The sequence below is a fragment of the Zea mays genome, chromosome 4 (genome assembly GCF_902167145.1).
Source record: "Zea mays cultivar B73 chromosome 4, Zm-B73-REFERENCE-NAM-5.0, whole genome shotgun sequence".
Taxonomy (NCBI): Eukaryota; Viridiplantae; Streptophyta; class Magnoliopsida; order Poales; family Poaceae; genus Zea; species Zea mays.
The window spans coordinates 130,255,851-130,278,771 of NC_050099.1; the positions used below are offsets into that span (position 1 = coordinate 130,255,851).

General features: G+C 46.7%; 2 pseudogenes; both read right to left on the reverse strand.

The window, feature by feature from the left end:
* Window positions 1–3,765: 3,765 nt before the first annotated feature.
* Window positions 3,766–5,659, reverse strand: LOC118476948 (uncharacterized; annotated as a pseudogene).
* A 6,203-nt stretch (window positions 5,660–11,862) lies between these two features.
* On the reverse strand, window positions 11,863–13,167 carry LOC118476949 (uncharacterized; annotated as a pseudogene).
* Window positions 13,168–22,921: the final 9,754 nt, after the last annotated feature.

Consider the following 22,921-nt stretch of genomic DNA (forward strand, 5'->3'; position numbering starts at 1 on the left):
GTCCGGTGTGCCCAACTGACCGTTGGCGCGACCACGTGTCGCGCGTTGATCGCGCGGCCGACCGTTGGCCGCTGGCGCAATTGACTCACCTGACAGTCTGGTGCACCACCGGACAGTCCGGTGATTTATAGCCACGTCGCCTTCTCTTTTCCCGAGAGCGCCCAGTTGACACCGAGCCAGCCTGGGGCACCGGACACTGTCCGGTGCACCACCGGACAGTCCGGTGTAACAGGCCAGAGCTGAACTTTGCCAACTTTACTCCAATTCAAATCTTCTTTTCTTGGCACTATTTCTAGCACTTAGATAACCATGTTAGTACTCAAAAACAATTCACTAAGTCTAGAAACATACCTTGTTCTTGATTTCACACTTCTCACTCATTTGGCACATAAGAACTCACTCAATATGTGTTGTACATCTAATCACCAAAATACTTATAGAAATGGCCCAAGGGCACATTTCCCTTTCAGGTTTCACGAAGACTGTCAATCTCTGGAACACAAATCCGGTTCTTAAACCATATCGTACCCTGCTCATCCTCTGTGAAGTCTGGGGCTCTACCTTCAGTTATTAGATCTTTGATCTCTTGAATTTTGGCATCATCAATCTGACCCTTGCGTATTTCCTGCTCCAAGGTAGGTTCCACTTCTATGGTAACTGGGCCACAATAGCTGCATGGACATGCTCCTTCCGACTCAAGGCATCTGCAACCAGATTTGCCTTGCTCGGATGATAATGAATATCCAAATCATAGTCTTTGATGAGCTCCAACCAGCAGCGTTGCCTAAGGTTGAGATCCTTCAGAGTGAAGATATACTTTAAGCTCTTGTGATCGGTGTAGACTTGGCACTTGGTCCCCATAATGTAATGCCTTCAAATCTTGAGAGCATGCACTATGGCTGCCAGTTCTAAGTCATGAGTGGGGTAGTTCAACTCATGTTTCCGCAAAATGGTGAGACGCGTAGGTGATGACATGTCCTTCTTGCATAAGCACACATCCCAAGCCCTGTCGGCACGCATCACAATATATGTCAAATCCCTTCTGTAGGTCTGGCATAATAAACACTGGGGGTGACATCAACTTAAACCTTAATTGATTGAAACTCTCTTGGCATTCCTAGGTCCAATTAAACTACTTTCCCTTCTCTAACAATGAGGTCATAGGCTTCACTATCTTAGAAAATCCTTCAATAAATCGCCTGTAATATCCCGTGAGTCCCAGGAAACTTCGAACCTCAGTGATTGTCTTTGGTATCTTCCAACCCACTATCTCCTTTTACTTTAGCTGGATCCACTAAGATTCCTCCTTTAGAGATGATATGCCCAAGGAATGGTACTTCGTCAAGCCAGAACTCACACTTGCTAAATTTGGCATAGAGATGATTATCCCGTAGCTTTTGTAGCACCATCCGTAGATGTTTCTCATGATCACTATCATTCTTGGAATAAATAAGAATGTCGTCGATGAATACCACAACAAATCTATCAAGATACTACATGAACACCTTATTCATCAGATTCATGAAGTAGGCTAGTGCATTGGTTAAGCCAAACGACATGACTGTGAACTCATATAGACCATATCGGTTAGAGAAAGACGTCTTAGGAATATCAGATGGCCTAATCTTCATTTGGTGATAACCCGACCTGAGGTCAATCTTAGAGAACACCCTAGAACCTCTCATCTGGTCAAATAAATCTTTAATACAAGGTAAAGGGTACTTGTTCTTAATGGTGACATCATTAAGTGATCTATAGTCCACACACATCCTCTGCGAACCATCCTTCTTCTGTACAAACACAACCGGTGCTCCCCAAGGTGAGGAACTCAGATGAATGTATCCTGCGTCTTGCAACTCTGTTAATTGTTACTTAAGTTCTTTTAATTCTTCCACTGGCATCCTATATGACCTTTTTGAAATGGGAGCAGTACCAGGTAAGAGATCAATGACAAATTCAACTTCCCTATCTGGTGGCATTCCGGGTAACTCTTCAGGAAAGACATCTGGAAAGTCTCTAACCACACAGATGTTTCTACCCACGAAATTTCCATCTACTAGAAATATGGCAGGTTTGGTAGAGGCGATTATGGTAATCTCAACTTCAAATCTTTCCCCTTTGGAGTTGGTGAGTTCTATGTTTCCCTTAGCACAGTGTACTGCCTTTGCCTTTCTTAACCAGGACATACCGAGAATCAGATCTATACTGCTTTCTTCTAACACTATTGGTGTAGACTAGAATTCCCTTCCCATAATTGTCAGTGTTAATCTGTGTGTCATATAATTTGCTTCAACAGGCCCTTTAGGGGTAATTACTACCATTGGTGTTTGCATAATTTGAAGTTGTAATTTGTGGCAGAACCTCCCAAGTTATTGGGCCCACATGCACTTGTCCTTGTCTCAAAGACCTCAGACAGCTATGCATGTGCACCAGATAACTTAACAGGATCCGTCCGATTGCCCAAGGACATCGGATAAACCACTTACAACCAGAACCGCGGGATTAAGTAACACAAATCACACACACAACATTTTTGCAGCGGAAATCTTATTACCAAATTTTACAGGTTACAAAAATTTTACATTATTTTATCGAAGTGATTACAAAAGTATAAGTTTGAAATATATGCTAGCTCAAGTGACCATCCTCATTAAGAAGTATAGAAGAAGTACATAGACTTATAAGAAGGCCGAGCCCACCGGCACTTAACACCATCACAGCAGCACAAAGTTATATCCTGAAAAACAACAGGGAAAAAAACCCTGAGTACGGAATTACTCAGCAAGTCTTACCCGACTAAGGAAAAAACTCTCAAGGGTATGCTGGATAAATAGGAATCAAGGAGAGGCTTTAGCAAGAATCAACTTAGATACTTTTGCAGAAATAGCTTACTAAAGTGAATCCTTACTTTCAATGTTTTAACGCCAGATTAAATATTAATAGACTCTGTTTGCATCTAGTCTAATTTCACCATCTCATCAATACAACATCATTTTTATTCATGAGGTTCACATCGTGACTTAGGTTGTAGGGAAGTGACCAAGTCTTCATAACCGCGAAGGTACGGCGATCCGAATCGATTATACTCAGCTGAGGATCTCCAATCACACGACATATGTAGCACTTAACCCTTGCATATGTCAACCCGCCACCGGGGTTCTTAAGACCAGATCAGGTTCACGCAAACCGAGAGCACAGATACACCACCGTCTAGCCTCTTGCCACGGAGGGTACACGCTACTCTCGCCACCGCTCCACGCCCATTTCGTGTTATCTTATTCTGGCCTTAGTCTGCTCGAGGCAAGGCTTACCCATGACGAGGCATGTGACCAGTTAAAGGGTCCTCGATCAGCACGCCTACATACACGTTCAATCCTTAATCAACCTGGGTAGAACATCACCTGTTCCTAACCCAAGTCTCAATTTAAGTATTTCCATCCTTAGGATTGTTTCTGTTCCTTAGGATGAAAGAGCATCACAGGGAACTTTGCAGTAAGATCCCACCATTGCTCCAAATAAAAATATTATTGCAGGTAGAAGCCATCCTTTCTCGAGCTAGGCTAAGGATAACCTCTATCCACAAGATCTAAGCAAGGCTAAGCATTTTTGTAAATCATATTTTGATACTTCACAGAAGTATCTATAAAGGTATGCATATCAAGGAAAGCAATGCATCAAAGGGTTTCAAGCAACTCCTATGAACCTAATGCACATTTCACTAGACTTAAAGTTTGCGAAAATTATTTAAAAACACAAGGAAAGGGGTTGCATGCACCGGGGCTTGCCTGAGTAACACTAGGTTAGTGTTGTTAGATGACGTCCACTTGACGATCAGCCTTTATTCCGATACTCGCTTCGTCTGTCCATCTCCAGTTTCGTTCATCAGCACCGTCTTGTGGTTGACTCAATTCTGGTTCTCCGCATCGCGTGGTTAATTCACGTACCTGAATGAAATGCATTATGCACATGAATGCATATAGACCGGAATATTTCAAACCTAAATAGTACTACGCGATAGCGAATTAACACCTAGCGGCGAGGCGTTGAACAATTTCATACAAAGATACTAATTATCGACGTACAATTAAGTGCAATAATTACGCTTCTCGAACCTATCGCAAACATCACGAACAACAAACTATACACATGAAATACAATTAGCCTAATCACAACATATCAGTTAATTAATTAAATTCTGAACTAATCCCTTGCTTTATAAATTATACTACATCTTTATAAGTGATAAAAATATTCCATCACCCCACAGGCCTACTAATATTCTACCCGGTATACTAATTTAACTAATTGATCGGAATAGCGAGATAACTCGCTATAACTGAACATGGCTCGATAATCGCAAGAACTGCGAAGTCGACGAGAGTTTCGTGACTTACGCAATTTATCGAGCACCCTAATGAGCATCACACTAGTACATTAATTTATTTAACGATCGAACCATTCTAAACAATTTATCAGCTTACCGTTTCCACAGCTGACACGAATCCACGAGATCGGTAGCGCTTTTCCGATTCAGGCAATTTATCGAGCGCTTAGGGAATATCGCGCTGCTAGCTTCGTCTTCACCCGATTCTTGGTTTTTTTGCTGACGCGCGGAACGACGACGACACAGGAGAGTGATGTATATAGAGCTGCACCCGCGACGCGAGACGCTAACCGGTGGAATAGACGACGCGATTGGGAATTAAAGCCGAGCGAGCCAAGAGGGCGCACCGGCGAGCAGAAAACCATGCGAGTACAAGACAGGGAAAACGATGGGCTCGACAATACGCGAAACGACGACAGTCGAATCGGCAACAAAGTGTTGGCGAATTCGATGAACATGACCACAGTCGCGAGCTGACACGGTCAAGATAACTGTGGTCAACGAGCTTGTGACAGAAGCGATGATGGTGCGGGAACTCGACATGCTGTGGGAGCAGATGAAATTCGTGCGCGCGGCAAATAAGAAAAGAGCGAGCTATGCGTGAGCAGAGAGGTCGACGAGCGGCGCGCGCGCACGGACAACAGCGAAGAGCTCGGCGCGCAGCGAGTTGGAACTGGAGCGTCGCGATGGGCGAAGTGGAGCACGGTCAGCGGGCGTCTACCAAAGAACTCGCGCGGTACACAGGGAGAACAGGCGGCCACCAGGGAGAGCGTCCAAGCGCGCGCGACGAGCAGAGAGCCTGCCATGGAAACAGAGGGAGCAGGGCACGACGAGCTGGAGTACCGCGGCCATGGAACCGAGCAGATAGAGCGCCGTGAGATGGAGCTGGGCAGTGGAGAGCTCGGCTGGGCGAGCAGGGACGCCGCGAGCAGAGGCAAACAGCCATGGACGGAGCAGGAGAGAAAGAGCCGCGAGCGCTGAGAGAGAGAAGCAGGGGGGGGCGCGGCCATGGGAGTGGCAGGACCGAGCGCCGGCCGAGCTCCGGCCATGAAGGGAGTTCCGGCCACAGAGGGACGCAGGGAGCGCAGGAAGCTCCAAGCGGAGGAGACGCGCAGGGAAGAATCGAGCACGGTAGGATTTTCTTCTCGAGCTGAACGGTGGCTTGGACACGCGCAAAGTGATATAGACGCTGAAAAAAAATCTGCGCAGGGGCGGCGGCTGATTTTTTTCCAGGCTGAGAAGATGAGAGATGAGCGCAGCTGAGCGGAGACGTTGTCGTGCTGGAGATTCAGATAAGAACCGGAGACCTGTTCGTGCTGGACTGCTGGAGATAAGGACCAGCGATTAAATGATCCTTGAGCGGTAGCTAGTGGATAAAGAATAAGAGAGAGTACGGTGGAGGATTAGCCTAAATAGATATTTTTCTATTTTCCATTGTTTTTTATTTTCTTTCTTTTTTTTACCGAAAAACATAGATATTTTAGATCCGATTTTTTTAGCGATGTATATAGGGTAGACAGTAATTGTGACACGATTTTGATTTGGTGAATACTTTGTAATCAAATGAATTTGCGCCCGTTATTTATATCCAAAATTTTGGATCGGGGCGAGACGCAATCAGAACAATGTTAACAACAGTACTTCAGACTGTGTTCCAATTGATTTGAAATCAAATAATTTTATCCGCAGTCAACACCCGGTTCCACGACAACAGATAATTTACGTGGAGAATCGAATCTCAATTATAAATTCTCATACGCGATTTTTCTCGGTTGACGAGTGGGGACATAATTATTTGCACTGAAAACTTAGTCATCGAGTTCTACTTAATCTGTTCGGGATAAAATCATCCGAGTGAGTCGGGCTTCCGAATTCGTATTCGCGCGAGCGATGAATTTTAAATAATCATCGGACGCACCGATTTTCGGAATGACGATGTTCCGATCATTACGAAATTTTTTGGAAGAGCCCAAATAATAGAAGTAAAAATGATGTCGCACTCGCGACAAACGGAACAGATGCGATATTAAATTCGCAATAAACGAGGATGATTAAAATTTAAAATCCGTTTTATCCACTGATATTGCGTGCTTAAATCCGTACTCGTTGTCGAGCTAAATATAAACACCTGAGGTGTTACAGCCCTCCCCCTTAAAAGAATCTCGTTCCGAGATTCGGAGCGAAAGACTTTTAAGGGTAGAGAAGCATGTAACCCACATCCATATCAGCGATAATCGTGAGACAGTTCTGAGCAAAGGCAAGTGTCTCAGAGTGTGGTTTCTCTAGCGGACATAACATGTATCGCCTTAGGCTAATTTAGAAATGCCCACCAATAGAGACGATATCTGCCGGAGAAACACATAAGGTTCCATGTGTGCAGTTTGCTTTTTCTGATGTCACTGTACTATCTGAGTCTGTTGAGCGAGTGGCAAATACGCGATTTTACCCAAACAGAATCAGATACACCATCTTGGGTAAAACACATAGAAAGAAGTGTACCAACAAGTGGTTACAGGAAATTCATAGCACACGAGAGGGTGTGAATGTCGAATAACATCACAGTTGACCCGTGGCTAGCTAGAAAATCCAAGTCCCTGAAAGGTGATATAGATTTGAGAGAATCACCGGTGGAGGGATCTGTAGCTATTGTCTTTGCAACCAATCCATTTTAGCAAGCACTAACCATGGCTCGACTTGATCACACATGCTGGAAAAGCACACGTGAGGCGATCGAGGCATGGCTAGAGCGATAATTAGGTGGTCATTAGTCGATTTAATCTCGATTCTTGTAAGTATTTTCTTTAGGGTGGGTTGAACCAAAGTGAGTTTAGACAACTTGATAAAACGATCTCTAAACTCAACCTTTGTTTACAATGCAGTTACAAGTTAGTAAAACCAACTTGTTGAACTACCTTTGGCACTAGGAAATTTTGGTCTTGTTACCCATTGGCAATCCAATGGTTGAGAGTTCACCTTTGCTAATAAGAGATTATGCATTTGGGTAGAAATCCATTTGGTCAGGTTGTTCATCTGTTTCTTCATACGAGATGAACGGACTGGGTTCGGAAATACATGGATTAAATAGGAGAGCGAATGAACAAACTCCTGCATCTCAACAGCAGGGAAAGTCAATCTCCAATTTGAGAGCTAATCAGTTGTTTTTTAACACTAAAAAGCTCCAAGGCTTCACCTTTACACAAAGGATGTAAAGGGAGCTTGTATGAATAGTCATTACCAAGATCAAAAGAAATAAGACCACACATGAAAGTGGTATTGCCCTTTTGATCCAACAGAGATGATAGATGTTGCTTGATCACTTCGACAAACAACACCGAAATTGTTTCAAGGAAGAGATCTACGAAAGATAATATATTAGTGTAGTTCCACAATGGATCATGACTAGAGACCTTGATACCAGCATGCGCCAAGCAGCAAAACCTTGTGTGTACATTCACAAGGGGCTCTCAGTTTCGCTGCGGCACCATAAGTCATTACCCATGACACCATTACCGAACTGGCACCAATAAAGAATATCACGTAGCAAAAACAGATTGTGCCAAGATAACACATTGATATAGTCTCATAATGGATTATGACTACTAACTGTGATACCAGCGCGTGCCAAGTAGCGCAACCATGTGTATGCATCCACAGGAGGCCCTCGATTTTGTCGCGGCACCATCAGTTTTAGTCACAACACCATTATTAGACATAACCAATAAGAAATCTCACGCATCACAAATAGACTGAGCAAGGGTGACGATATACAAGAGACTCTACCTGTCAGAACGGTTACAAGTAGAGAGCCAAATAGATTATGGCCCGATGAAATGAATAAGGCATGGCCATAACCTAAATTTGATGAAAGGAGTACGACGGGAGACTGTTACTTCAACCCCAAGCATATTTCTATGCCCATCGTAGAGATCACAAGGTCAAGGATCAGTATCTGACTAGATACAGGGAAAAACAATCTTAAGATTAAGTTGGTATGCCTTCGATAGGTATGGGGGAAATCAAAGACATCAAATTCAAGAAAATGGTCGGACATACTTTTCCTAGGTTGGGTTGATAATTCAACATGGCGATCCTTAAAAACAGGCGAACTGGTTAAGGTACATCAGCTTGCACCAATAAACAAGGGAATGGTTTTAGAAGGAAACATGACTCGAGATTCTTGTTTAAGCCTAGGCACAATTTATGTCCAACAAAGAAATTATCTACACATTTATTTGTATGGGCTTTGTCATGGAGTGATAATGGACCATTCAAATTTGGGGCATGGTTCACTAAATAAGAACATGGCCTAATTTTTGGTTTAAACAAACAGGTCACAACCTTCTATCGGTACATCCAGTACAAGGGAAAACACATATGACACCTAAATAGATTATCTAAAGAACGGAGGACAGCTATTTTATCGAAGTCCATAATACCGCATTACACTACATTATCTACAATCAATGGTTGCTGGAATAAAGATGAGAGAAGCATTTTGGGTGTATAGGTGACAAACATGATGCAACAATCAGGATGCATGCTCGTCCTATTCGTCCTCACTGATTTTGCCAACACACTGTGGCAATAACGTTCTATGTCGGTGGCATACATTCTCTCACGGTATTTTTCTAGTCGTCAGCTACACATACGTTTTCGAGGTTAGTGTACCTGCAGAAAATTCCATCACAGCCCAATTTCCCAATGATGCAGTTCACACATGACAGTTTATCACAGTTTATACTCCATATATTGCTATATGGAGGCCAGCTCATCATTAAGCGCCGAGCCACGCATAGACGCCGTTGCCACACTTTAACCATAGGGCAACTCATTATGGTAACTTACCTTCTTACCTGAGCGTAGGTGCGTCGTTACAAGTAAATTACACTTCTCAGTATTCCCATGTCTGTATGCCCATACACATCCATGGGGTACTGAATTCCCGAAAAAAATAAATACTCCACATCGCAACCTTCATATATACATATGTAGAACATGTATATAATCAAGCGCTTTTTACACTCTTCCCTAGACCGACGGTTGTTCGGTCATGCTCTCACATCTCACCTTACCTGAGCGTCGATCCTTTCAAAATTGAATGGCCTCAAAAATAACAATACACATGTATGCAATACCCACCCGGTTGTGGGTTATGGTTTTCAACTAAGTCACCTGATAGTCCTTAACTTAGGGCTTAATAGAGGATGTCGCTAGCATTATAGTTTTCAAAACTGTTTTTCAAAGCCAAACAATGTGTTTAGTTGAAAATAGGTTTTTCAAAACCAAAACTTTTGTTTTGAAAATACGTATGTGACCGTATATACTTAATCCAGCTCCGATACCAGCCTGTGGCAGAACCTCCCAAGTTATTGGGCCCACATGCACCTGTCCTTGTCTCAAAGACCTCAGACAGCTATGCATGTGCACCAGATAACTTAACAGGATCCGTCCGATTGCCCAAGGACATCGGATAAACCACTTACAACCAGAACCGCGGGATTAAGTAACACAAATCACACACACAACATTTTTGCAGCGGAAATCTTATTACCAAATTTTACAGATTACAAAAATTTTACATTATTTTATCGGAGTGATTACAAAAGTATAAGTTTGAAATATATGCTAGCTCAAGTGACCATCCTCATTAAGAAGTATAGAAGAAGTACTTAGACTTATAAGAAGGCCGAGCCCACCGGCACTTAACACCATCACAGCAGCACAAAGTTATATCCTGAAAAACAACAGGGAAAAAACCCTGAGTATGGAATTACTCAGCAAGTCTTACCCGACTAAGGAAAAGACTCTCAAGGGTATGCTGGATAAATAGGAATCAAGGAGAGGCTTTAGCAAGAATCAACTTAGATACTTTTGCAGAAATAGCTTACTAAAGTGAATCCTTACTTTCAATGTTTTAACGCCAGATTAAATATTAATAGACTCTGTTTGCATCTAGTCTAATTTCACCATCTCATCAATACAACATCATTTTTATTCATGAGGTTCACTTCGTGACTTAGGTTGTAGGGAAGTGACCAAGTCTTCATAACCGCGAAGGTACGGCGATCCGAATCGATTATACTCAGCTGAGGATCTCCAATCACACGACATATGTAGCACTTAACCCTTGCATATGTCAACCCGCCACCGGGGTTCTTAAGACCAGATCAGGTTCACGCAAACCGAGAGCACAGATACACCACCGTCCAGCCTCTTGCCACGGAGGGTACACACTACTCTCGCCACCGCTCCACGCCCATTTCGTGTTATCTTATTCTGGCCTTAGTCTGCCCGAGGCAAGGCTTACCCATGACGAGGCATGTGACCAGTTAAAGGGTCCTCGATCAGCACGCCTACATACACGTTCAATCCTTAATCAACCTGGGTAGAACATCACCTGTTCCTAACCCAAGTCTCAATTTAAGTATTTCCATCCTTAGGATTGTTTCTGTTCCTTAGGATGAAAGAGCATCACAGGGAACTTTGCAGTAAGATCCCACCATTGCTCCAAATAAAAATATTCTTGCAGGTAGAAGCCATCCTTTCTCGAGCTAGGCTAAGGATAACCTCTATCCACAAGATCTAAGCAAGGCTAAGCATTTTTGTAAATCATATTTTGATACTTCACAGAAGTATCTATAAAGGTATGGATATCAAGGAAAGCAATGCATCAAAGGGTTTCAAGCAACTCCTATGAACCTAATGCACATTTCACTAGACTTAAAGTGTGCGAAAATTATTTAAAAACACAAGGAAAGGGGTTGCATGCACCGGGGCTTGCCTGAGTAACACTAGGTTAGTGTTGTTAGATGACGTCCACTTGACGATCAGCCTTTATTCCGATACTCGCTTCGTCTGTCCATCTCCAGTTTCGTTCATCAGCACCATCTTGTGGTTGACTCAGTTCTGGTTCTCCGCATCGCGTGGTTAATTCACGTACCTGAATGAAATGCATTATGCACATGAATGCATATAGACCGGAATATTTCAAACCTAAATAGTACTACGCGATAGCGAATTAACACCTAGCGGCGAGGCGTTGAACAATTTCATACAAAGATACTAATTATCGACGTACAATTAAGTGCAATAATTACGCTTCTCGAACCTATCGCAAACATCACGAACAACAAACTATACACATGAAATACAATTAGCCTAATCACAACATATCAGTTAATTAATTAAATTCTGAACTAATCCCTTGCTTTATAAATTATACTACATCTTTATAAGTGATAAAAATATTCCATCACCCCACAGGCCTACTAATATTCTACCCGGTATACTAATTTAACTAATTGATCGGAATAGCGAGATAACTCGCTATAACTGAACATGGCTCGATAATCGCAAGAACTGCGAAGTCGACGAGAGTTTCGTGACTTACGCAATTTATCGAGCACCCTAATGAGCATCACACTAGTACATTAATTTATTTAACGATCGAACCATTCTAAACAATTTATCAGCTTACCGTTTTCACAGCTGACACGAATCCACGAGATCGGTAGCGCTTTTCCGATTCAGGCAATTTATCGAGCGCTTAGGGAATATCGCGCTGCTAGCTTCGTCTTCACCCGATTCTTGGTTTTTTTGCTGACGCGCGGAACGACGACGACATAGGAGGGTGATGTATATAGAGCTGCACCCGCGACGCGACGACGCTAACCGGTGGAATAGACGACGCGATTGGGAATTAAAGCCGAGCGAGCCAAGAGGGCGCACCGGCGAGCAGAAAACCATGCGAGTACAAGACAGGGAAAACGATGGGCTCGACAATACGCGAAACGACGACAGTCGAATCGGCAACAAAGTGTTGGCGAATTCGATGAACATGACCACAGTCGCGAGCTGACACGGTCAAGATAACTGTGGTCAACGAGCTTGTGACAGAAGCGATGATGGTGCGGGAACTCGACATGCTGTGGGAGCAGATGAAATTCGTGCGCGCGGCAAATAAGAAAAGAGCGAGCTATGCGTGAGCAGAGAGGTCGACGAGCGGCGCGCGCGCACGGACAACAGCGAAGAGCTCGGCGCGCAGCGAGTTGGAACTGGAGCGTCGCGATGGGCGAAGTGGAGCACGGTCAGCGGGCGTCTACCAAAGAACTCGCGCGGTACACAGGGAGAACAGGCGGCCACCAGGGAGAGCGTCCAGGCGCGCGCGACGAGCAGAGAGCCTGCCATGGAAACAGAGGGAGCAGGGCACGGCGAGCTGGAGTACCGCGGCCATGGAACCGAGCAGATAGAGCGCCGTGAGATGGAGCTGGGCAGTGGAGAGCTCGGCTGGGCGAGCAGGGACGCCGCGAGCAGAGGCAAACAGCCATGGACGGAGCAGGAGAGAAAGAGCCGCGAGCGCTGAGAGAGAGAAGCAGGGGGGGCGCGGCCATGGGAGTGGCAGGACCGAGCGCCGGCCGAGCTCCGGCCATGAAGGGAGTTCCGGCCACAGAGGGACGCAGGGAGCGCAGGAAGCTCCAAGCGGAGGAGACGCGCAGGGAAGAATCGAGCACGGTAGGATTTTCTTCTCGAGCTGAACGGTGGCTTGGACACGCGCAAAGTGATATAGACGCTGAAAAAAAATCTGCGCAGGGGCGGCGGCTGATTTTTTTGCAGGCTGAGAAGATGAGAGACGAGCGCAGCTGAGCGGAGACGTTGTCGTTCTGGAGATTCAGATAAGAACCGGAGACCTGTTCGTGCTGGACTGCTGGAGATAAGGACCAGCGATTAAATGATCCTTGAGCGGTAGCTAGTGGATAAAGAATAAGAGAGAGTACGGTGGAGGATTAGTCTAAATAGATATTTTTCTATGTTCTATTGTTTTTTATTTTCTTTCTTTTTTTTACCGAAAAACATAGATATTTTAGATCCGATTTTTTTAGCGATGTATATAGGGTAGACAGTAATTGTGACACGATTTTGATTTGGTGAATACTTTGTAATCAAATGAATTTGCGCCCGTTATTTATATCCAAAATTTTGGATCGGGGCGAGACGCAATCAGAACAATGTTAACAACATTACTTCAGACTGTGTTCCAATTGATTTGAAATCAAATAATTTTATCCGCAGTCAACACCCGGTTCCACGACAACAGATAATTTACGTGGAGAATCGAATCTCAATTATAAATTCTCATACGCGATTTCTCGGTTGACGAGTGGGGACATAATTATTTGCACCGAAAACTTAGTCATCGAGTTCTACTTAATCTGTTCGGGATAAAATCATCCGAGTGAGTCGGGCTTCCGAATTCGTATTCGCGCGAGCGATGAATTTTAAATAATCATCGGACGCACCGATTTTCGGAATGACGATGTTCCGATCATTAGGAAATTTTTTGGAAGAGCCCAAATAATAGAAGTAAAAATGATGTCGCACTCGCGACAAACGGAACAGATGCGATATTAAATTCGCAATAAACGGGGATGATTAAAATTTAAAATCTGTTTTATCCACTGATATTGCGTGCTTAAATCCGTACTCGTTGTCGAGCTAAATATAAACACCTGAGGTGTTACATAATTCATTTGTGGTGGCATAGCGAGCAGAAATAGATGAATGCGTAGCTCCAGAATCAAATAATATGGCTGCTGGAATTGCATTAATGTAAAACATACCGATAGCGATGTCCGCTCCATTAGCAGTGGCCTTGGCGCTGACTTGGTTGACCCTGGCAATGCTGAATCCCTTGCCAGAGGTTGGAGTCTGTTGCTTGTTCTGAGCTGGTGTGCTGGAATTCCCCATCAAACAAGCATTTGCATAGTGCCCAACCTGACTGCACTTGAAGCATGTAGGGCCTGTCCTCTGTCCTGTAGGTCTCGCCGGGGTGCCAGTGGGGCAGCCTGACGAGTGTGGGGGTGTCTGTGGAGTCCCCTATGGAGCGTACTGAGCTGGGCGTGGTCCTCCTCCAGGACGAGCTAGTGTACCCTAGGGCGGAATGTAGCGAGGGCGAATACTGCTGCTACCCTGCCCCTGGGTAATGGCCTTCCGTTTCATTTCTCTCAGTTGAACACACTTGTGTTCAATAGCTAGAGCTTTATCTAAGAGTCTCTGAAATGATGGAATGGTGTCAGCAACCAGTGCATACTGTAGTGGCCCATTGAGTCCCTCTATGAAGTGCTCTTGCTTTCTCTCATCATCAACCACTTCATCTAGAGCATATCTTGATAGTTGAATGATTCTGTCATGGTACTCTCTAACTGGCATGTTGCCTTGCTTTAATGACAGATATTCCTTCTTTTTAATCTTCATCAGTCCAGCAGGAATGTGATAATTTCTGAACTGTGTGGTGAATTCTGCCCTAGTGATAGTATCAGCAGCATCATGGGCAGCAGTGTAAGAATCCCACCAATCAGCAGTAGGACCAGTAAGATGACCAGAAGCATAGAGAACCTTCTCCCGGTCAGAGCATTGGGTAACATTTAGCATCTTCTCTACTGACTTTAACCAATCATCGGCGTGCAGAGGATCTAGAGAGCTGGCGAATGTAGGAGGCTTGTGGCTCATGAACTCCCGGTGCTTGTCCCGGGGTGGAAGTGGTTGTGGTGGTGGAGGCATTGGTGCTTGCTGTTGTCGCACCATTCTCTCTTGACGCATCTCCTCCTTCATCTCTTGCCTCTCCTGGTGCATCTCTTGACGTTCTTGCCGCATCTGCGCCTGCATATCTATCATAGTGTTGGCCATTTGTTGCAGCATCTGCATCTGAGCTGCAACCGTTGGATCAGTCCCAGCCGGTGGAGGATTTGGAGGATTCATTTCTGCTTGTTGACTAAGCACCCTCTGGTTGTGTGGGTTGGCAGGTAGATCAATTATGCCTCCCTTTTTGGCATTGACCATCTAGGTTAGAAATACATGGTAAGATAGAATTGTAGATAAGACGAGTAATTGTGAGGCTGAATCTTTTGGGGTTTTATTAACTAAGTAGATTAGTGTGTCACCTACTCATACTAATTACCTTATGGTGGTACATGCTAGAATGCTCTGCTATACTATTTCAATCACTCAAAGAAGCAAATCAAGCATTTACCATCAGAACAAACATACAATTACTTTAAGTAGAGAAAATAATTTTAATTTTGTCTTAGGTATCCTATCTCTTTAAAGGGTCATGAATGTAGGATCCCAAAGTGTGAAATCCTCCTTGTCTAAGAATAGAAAAGGTAAGAGTAATCAAAGTAGAACAATAGAAGGTGAGACATGATCAAGATAAGTATAGAAAGAATCAGAGTAAGGTAAGTAGGTAAGGGTTTTTGTCCAGGTCTATCTAGGTTTCGTCCTACAGTCAACATTTGCTCTGATACCACTTCTGTCACACCCAGATTTAAGGGATAAAGTCGGTTGCGTCTGATATGTGCGCCAAGGAAGAACATCACATATAATGACAAAGTGTATAGAGATAAATGTCACATATAACATAAATGCCATTATTACATAGCGGAAGTCTTACAAAAATAAATGATAATAATAAAGCAAACTAAATATTATTCCCTGGCGCCACAAAGCTGACTGGAAGACGCCACCTAGATCAACTCATATTCTTCATTGTAGGGCGGCTCCTCTTGGACCACCTGCTCTTCACATGTGGGGGGTTTATATATCACAAGAGTGAGCTCACAAAAGATCATAACTCAACAAGTTGTGGGGAATAATGTGCATGAACTCACCAAAGGTGGGAGTTGATGCGAAGTGTAAGGCTAATCAACAAAATAATGGTTGAGGCTGAGCATTGCTTTTAATAAGTTGGTCAAATTTTATTAGTAGATACTAAATGTAAGTAAATACCAAACCAGAGTAAGTAATAGATCAAAATTGATAATAAATCCCAATGCGATGCAAATGACAAATTGAATTTAATTCCATAAATTAATCATGTGAGTGTCTGAGCTGCTCATGACCGTGAGCACGGCTGATATACCAGTTTTACACTCTGCAGAGGTTGCACATCTTTACCCACAAGTCATGTTACCCATCTGCCAAGGGATCGCGACTCCTATACACCTCTAGCAAGGAAGCGAGACAGGGTAACACAATGAGGCCTTTACAAAGTTCCACTAGCTTCTGAAAAACCCGCTACAGTTCTAGGAAGCTCCAATGCAGGGATCCCTTGCCTGACTGCCATCACAGCAAAATCAACCCAAGGACCTCCCTATATTGACCACACCCCTACTGCCCTTGCCCCTTTCAGGTAAGGTAGTCATCCAATAGCTTTTCTAATTAGTCAGTCAAGGGCGTCCCATACCACCCTTGTGGTAGCACCGTTTTCCCGGGTGGTTCTCCATGTTCCAATTAACATAATGATCTTATCATGAACAGTAAATAACAAACTGATAATAGAAGTATGATCATGAATAATGTGTATCTCCATACCCAAAACCACATAAAGCAATAGTAGGTACTACCCAAAAGTTCAGTGGTAAACAAGGTATAAAGATAGTCAAACTAGGGTAACCTATTGGGTCCCATAAAAATTAACCTATGCAGATCATTATGATTAATAAGAACATTATTGGGTAAAAAGAGGTGATCAAGGGCACAACTTGCGTTCAACGAGCTCCTGCTCAGCAGTCTCCACCTGCTAAACACCGGGATCCTCAGTGGCTAGCTCGTCTACTCACAACAATACAAACAAGCACAGTATAACAGAAATTAACATCACACCAAACCGCAGAACATAATGCATGATAATATTCTACGCATTGTAACGAGATCGTAGGAACAAGAATCACTAAATTCGGAGTTACTGTTATTGAGTTATGAATTTCCGAAGGTTTTAAGTGCTTGGTATAGAATAATTCAAGTTTCATGGCTAAACAGAGTTACTAGTTGATAGACAATATTAATACAAAATTAATGCCACTAGAATGGATTAAAAAGGATTTAAAATGAGTTTTCTTTGAATTAAATGAGTTCTAGGATTTATTTTAATACCAAAAACTCATTTCTTTATTTGTTTTATTCAGTTTATTGATCCCTGGACTGCGCGCCAAAAACAGAGAAGTCTACGGGCTATCGCGAAAGAATCCCAAGACTCTAGCTACACCTGGAAGAGTACTGTAACGCCCTGAATTTGGGGGTAGAATTTTTTCTTCTTTTCTCTCACCAAATTCAGGCGTTACTCTTTCCTTTTTCCCTTTTCTTCTCGCTAAGCCTTGATCTTTTCCAAAGTCGCAGCGGGTTTTGGCTTTAGACCTCATGTGAAGCAAAACCTTAAAACACTTTATTTTGGGTGATGCACCATGCCGAACCATGCATACTTTTGATTGTTAAAAATGTGAAAGCTTTCATCTAGAAAATTAGATTTTAGAAAAAGAAAATCCTTTTCTTTTTCTCCCCCTCTCTCCCTTTCCCATTTCGGCCCAGCCCCCCCTTCGGCCGGCCCAGCTGGTGGCCCAGCCGCCCCCTCCCCCCCTCCCGCATGGGCCCCACGCCGGCCCAGCCGCGCGCCCCCTCCCTCCCCCACTTTGGGCCCAACCGGCCCAACCGCCTCCCCACCCTTTTTCTTTTTTTTTCCAAAAATCCTCCCGCGGGCCCCGCCCGTCATCTCTCTCTCTCTCCCTCACCCTAACCCTAACCCTAGCCGCCGTCGCCCCTTGCCCCGCGCCGCCGCCGCTCCCCGGCGCCGCCGCCGCCGTTCTCCCCTCCGGTGAGACCCGCTCTCCTCCCTCCTCTCCTTCTCTCTCTCCTCCCTCCCCTCCCTCCCGCGCCCTTCCCCCCCGCGCCATGGGCGCGCCCGTCCCCGCCCGCGCCGGCCCCGCCCGGCCGCCCTCCGGCGAGCCGCGCCCGCGCCCGGCTGCGCTCGCGCCCCCCGCCTCGCCGCGCCCGCGCCCGGCTGCGCCCGCGCCGGCCTCGCCTCGCCGTGCCCGCGCCGGCCGCGCCCGCGCCGGCCCTGCCTCGTCGCCCCCCGGCGAGCCCGCGTCCGGCTGCGCCCGCGCCGGCCCCGCCTCGTCGCCCCCCGGCGAGCCCGCGCCCGGCCTCGCCCCGGCCGCGCCCGACGAGCCCCGTCCCGCGCCACGGCCGCCCTCGCCCGGCCCCGCTCCGCCGCCCCGCGCCGCCCCTTCCCCGTCCCCGGCCATCCCGGCTTGGCCGCGCCCCTCGGCCCCGCCGCCGGCGAGCCGCCCCGCCCCCTCCCGTGCCCGGCTCGGCCCCGCCCCGACGAGCCCGGCCGCGCCCGGTCCCGGCTCGGCGAGCCTTGCCCGCTCGGCCCGGCTCCCTGGCCGCCCCGGCGCCCCGCGCCGCCCCGTGCTCGGCCGCCCCCGGCGAGCCGCGCTCGGCCCTGCCCCCGGCCGCCCTCCGGCGAGCCGTCCCACCCCGCCTCGTGCTCGGCCGCCCCCATGCCCCGGCGTGCTTGCCCGCTCGCCCTGCCGTGCCTTGCTCGCGTCGTGTCGGCCCCTGCGTGGCCTCGAGCTTGGCCCAGCGTGCCTATGGCGCGCGGCTTTGAGCTCGGCCAGCGCTCGGCTCCGACGTGCGCACGGCTAGTTCGTGGCGTGTGCGTGCGACCTCGCGCGCGTGCCTTGGCACGGCCCGTCGTGCCCCGTCTACCCCCAGACGCCCCGTCTACCCCCCCCGTGTCCTATGCGCGCTAATCCCATGTTTATATTAATAAGATAGGAGTCTCAAGTCGGAAATTGGTTACGTTAGTTAATTTGTATAACTAACCATCTATCTCGTTCGATGTTAATCTACTAAAAGTGGTCGCGATTACATTAGTGCATGTAGCTAATTCTTTTGTTAGAACCAATTGAAACTAGAGCACGTGACGTCTAGTCATTCGTTTACCCGTAGTGCCCCTCGGGCATAAGCCTTAACCCCTGCGAGACCTTCCCTCGTTTCTTTCTAACCAAGGTAAATTCATTATCGTATGTGGTATTCTATGCATATTTACTTTACTTGTTCTCTTGTATGGTGTACTGTTGGCTTCCTAATTTCAATGGATGGATGTATGTATGTTTGCACTCGCTTAGAGAACGACCCGGTCGAAGAGCCCGAGGAACTCGCACGAGAAGCCCCTGAGCAGCAGTCGGTTGGTGGAGGCAAGTGTCCCTTGACCTATCTCTGTCCTATTCATTCTTTAATTCACCTCTCGCTTTACACATTTATGCCTAAGGATTGACTAGCTTTTTGTTATCCATGTCCTTGTTTACCTATTTGGGTTGGATTATTATTGTTTAGCTTTATGCTATTGCTCAAACTCTAATCAATGAACATGATGAGATTATCTATGATACGCTGTTTTCCCCTCTCTTATTATGATGTTGTACTTGTGGTCTTCAAGGGGGCTCGAGCGGTTTCTCGAGTGCCTCTCTGTAAGGACCTGTTCTATGGATGACCGCCTGGGAAAACAGTGCAACCATGAGGGTGGAATGGGGTGCCCTTAGCTGAATAATTAGAGGATCCGGGGTGTAGTTCACTTAGCCGTCGTGCCGTCAATGGGGCTCGGTGTATGCGGCTCGCTCTGCCAAGGTTGATTTGTCCCTTGGGGAGGAGTGCGGTACATTTAGGAAACCTAACGGGTGGCTACAGCCCCGGGGAATCTTTGTAAAGGCTACGTAGTGATGCCCTGCTAGGCCACCTAGGTAGTGGTCAATGGGGAGTAGCTCTCTCCGGGCAGAAAGGGAATCACGGCTTGTGGGTAAAGTGCACAACCTCTGCAGAGTGTTTGAAAACTGATATATCAGCCGTGCTCGCGGTTATGAGCGGCCAAGGGAGCTCCAATGATTAGTGGTACTTGATCAGAGACATTATGGTACAGGTGGTTATGAGATCGATGGTTCTGGTTATGACTATGGTGCTGGTAAGTGGTACTCTTCCCGCTTGGAAAGGAGTACATTTGGGTTAATAACGTGGGTTAAATCTAAAACTTGGCTTTCTCTACTCGTAATAATAATCTGACCAACTAAAAGCAACTGCTTGACTTATCCCCACATAAAGCTAGTCCACTACAGCCAAACAGGATACTTGCTGAGTATGTTGATGTGTACTCACCCTTGCTCTACACACCAAACCCCCCTCCCCAGGTTGTCAGCATTGCAACCACTGCTCAGGCGAAGATGAAGCTGTGGAAGGAGACTTCCAGGAGTTCCAAGACTACGACGAGTTCTAGGTGTGGTTTAGCGGCAATCCCCAGTCGGCTGCCTGTGAAGGCCGCGTTTATCTACGTTTCTTTTCCGCACTTTGATTTATTGTAAGAACTATATGGACGTCTCAGACGTATGATGTAATCGACTATTAGTTCCCTTTTAATACTATTTTGAGCACTGTGTGATGATGTCCATGTTATGTAACTGCTGTGTACGTGAATAACTGATCCTGGCACGTACATGGTTCACATTCGGTTTGCCTTCTAAAACCGGGTGTGACATAAGTGGTATCAGAGTCATGCTGACTGTAGGACCGCTAACCTAGAATAGAATGGTCGTTCTAAGGACTATAGACCTCTGTCCCTGCCTTGACTTTGATATCTCTTCAAAAGTGGGTCATACCGACCAAACCTATGTTCTACTATACATTATACCTTGCTGAAAATCATGTTTTATCCTAATCCTTCATTTATTTATGGTTCATTACTTGCTGGTCATATTGATTCTGTTCTCACCCTTTTGCTTGCGATGTCTTTTGTAGATGGCTCGACTTAGACACACTGCACGAAAGTCCGTCATCCCCTTCTTACCCTCCCGCCTTGCTGAGCGCCCGCTTCGCCGTCCCGTGGCCGGACAGTCCAGCCACTTGGAGAGACTGCACCACCGCCTGCATGAGGAGCAGGAACGTCGACGACAGGAGCAGCAGGGCTCTTCCTTCTCGCTCCAGCAGGAGATAGAGTCTGTGAGGAGCTGCTCCCCTGTGCTTCCTCTAGAGGTGCCCCCTGCACCACCACTGGGCGCCCCAGCTTCTGGAGTAGCTGCTGGAGGAGACCCAGACGACGGAGGTGGCGACGACAGCCCGAGCCACGACACCGACTTCCCTGCTGACCATGAGCCGGAAGGATGGGTTGCTCGACCCATCACTCGCGACGCTGCTCGCGGGTGCCACTTCCATGATGTGCTCGATACCCTGCTACGTCGGGCACTTAACCGGCGTACTTGGTCCATCGAGTATTGTTGTGTGGTCTACCAGCATAGTCGCGGGGTCTACCCGGACCGCTGGGAGGCGATCTGCTTGGTGCGCCGTCCGGAGAACAGTCTCCAGGGTGCGGAGGCCTGCTCAGAGCACTATTCTATCTCTGAGCGGGACTCAGCTGAGGCAGCCATGCAAGATGCCGCACGGCGTGCGCTTTCGCACTACTGCTCGGTTCTCGGTGGGGTAGCTGACAGTCTCGACCTGAAGTATTACCCCCGTCGTCCATCTGGCAGCACAGGAGGCGTGATTGTTTCACCTGCTGGTGAGGACAATCCTAGGTTGAGCAGCACAGTCAACCTAGCCGCCGTGCTAAACACGGAGCTGGACCATGCACTAGACGAGCTGAGTAGGGCTCGTGCTGAGATCGCCCTGCTGCGGGCTGAGCGCGCGGAACGTCGTCACCTGGACGATGGCTCCCCCGCTCCCGTCGGGACTCAGCACCCGTACCGCTCACCTCGGCGTGGACACCAGTCTTATGGCAATCCCGACTGCAGGACCAAGTTGGATCTTGTAATTAATACAAAATATATACATAGAAGCTACAGTCTTAGCGTTAGTCTCGGTCTTAGTTAGTCTTAGTTAGACAGGGTAGTTTGCTATATCCTGTGCATTTATGTTTGTCATGATGAACTATGTTTGGTTTGGATCTTTGTAATGACTGTCACCAGAGTGTGGGTATCCCCTGCATTTTGGTCTACCTATTATGTCAATGGAGTTAGTTATATAGTTGGGAAACCTTCTTTATTCTACTTTCCTCTTTATCTGAGAAGCTGTGTGGTCTGAGTTGGGGATCAGTGAAGATGCTCATCTGTTCAGTGCTGTTGAAGAATTCTATACTCTTTTCTTATGCTGCAAGATTTGCAAGATCAGTTCTGATGTGTGGTTGCATTCTGCAGATGTCAGAGAACAGGCGCAGAGGAGGAAGGCGTGCTCAGCAGGAGCGAGCCGCTCAACAGGAGGAGGTGCCCCAGCAGCAGCACCTGCCGCCCCCGCCCCCGATGTCCATCGAGCAGATGTTTCTGATGCAGACTCAGGCAGTTCAAGCCATCAGTCAGACTCTGGCCGCCATTCAGCAGCAGCAGCAGCAGGCCCCACCTCAACCTCAGATGCCTCAGATGCCCAGAGACAAGCGTGCTGAATTCATGAGAGGTCATCCACCCACGTTTGCTCATTCTTCTGACCCCATGGATGCTGAAGACTGGCTGCGCACTGTGGAGCGGGAGTTGCATACCGCTCAGTGCGATGATAGGGAGAAAGTCCTGTATGGTCCCCGTCTGTTGAGAGGAGCAGCTCAGTCATGGTGGGAGTCTTACCTCGCCACCCATGCCAACCCTGACGCCATCACCTGGGAAGAGTTCAGAGGTAGCTTTCGTCAGTACCATGTGCCTGCAGGTCTGATGACAGTGAAGAAGGAGGAGTTCCTGG